At 35.9% G+C, this 1047-nt stretch overlaps 1 protein-coding gene across 1 annotated transcript in view; it reads left to right on the top strand.

The window, feature by feature from the left end:
- The first annotated feature begins 8 nt into the window (after window positions 1-8).
- Window positions 9-1047, top strand: part of LOC110426435 (U-box domain-containing protein 62-like) — a 3203-nt gene continuing 2164 nt past the window's right edge. The window contains exon 1 of the mRNA XM_089785271.1: window positions 9-987. The gene's annotated coding sequence lies outside the window, so the exon portion shown is untranslated. The remainder of the gene's footprint in view (window positions 988-1047) is intronic.

The following is a 1047-nucleotide window of genomic DNA, read 5'->3' as shown; positions in this document are numbered from 1 at the left end:
TGATGCTTAGTGCTTGATGAAGTTTGTGGTATGCTTTGAAGAATGATTTTGATTGGCCAAGGGATGGACTGAATCACTACAAATGATGGGTTTTACTTCCATATTTGCTATTTATATATGTGTTCTATGTTGTCTCAGATGCACATAGCTTTAGTTATATAATCATATTGATTACGTTCGTTCCAATTCTGTGAACTAGTTGTACCTCCACGTGATGGCATTTGAGTAAGATTGGTGCATTTGATACTCTGATATAAGATGAGTCAATGACTTTTGGTCCAGGCCATGTTTGAAGTATTGCTTCCTGGTTGCACAATAAATCATTGGTGTGATTAATCTGTACAATTTTCAATCTTTGTATTCTTTATTTGCTGGTTGACTTCCACCATTTTAGCTGAACTCCAATGCCAAGCCATAATATGTAAGGCTGCCATCTCAGTCTGACGATCAGCTCAAAAGCAATTTAGCCTGAAAAATATTAGGCTCGGCATAGTGGTACAATTTGAGATTGCTTACCTCTTTACAGTGGTTATATACTTGGTGAGACACTGCTTTTTACCATTTTGAAACTAATAATATGAGGAGCCTGTACATAAGTGTGTACCATTGTGCCAAACTTGCGCTTATTGTATGATTTTGTTGATAGGGTGATTGTTATCTTTCAGAAAAAAATTGAACTTATAGTCCTTTCACCAGTAGAATAATTGTACCTCCCTGAGTACCCGTAGCCTTTTTCTCCCTGCAATCCTAGAAGTCGTTCTTAAGCATTGTCTCTTGGGTGAATTACTAGTCATGGTGTGAATCATTCTGTTTAACTTTTATTTGCTGGTTTTCACTCTATGGCAGTGGACTGAAAAACATATTGGTGCTGTAGATGCTGTATAATGCATTGGCCTGAAGAATATCAAGAATGACCTTTCAATTTGATTTTTGTGATTGATTGTTGGCATTTGAAGTTATCTCGTCTTTTATATCAGACTATTCTTAGTGAGTTCTTGTATATCTGATTTGATGAACTATATTATGAGGTGCCTTTGCATATTATTT

The sequence above is a fragment of the Theobroma umbraticum genome, unplaced genomic scaffold (assembly GCF_002168275.2).
Source record: "Theobroma umbraticum cultivar Fairchild unplaced genomic scaffold, ASM216827v3 scaffold_55.0, whole genome shotgun sequence".
Taxonomy (NCBI): Eukaryota; Viridiplantae; Streptophyta; class Magnoliopsida; order Malvales; family Malvaceae; genus Theobroma; species Theobroma umbraticum.
The sequence above is the reverse complement of the archived record's forward strand: the minus strand, read 5'-3'. Positions and strand labels throughout refer to the sequence as shown.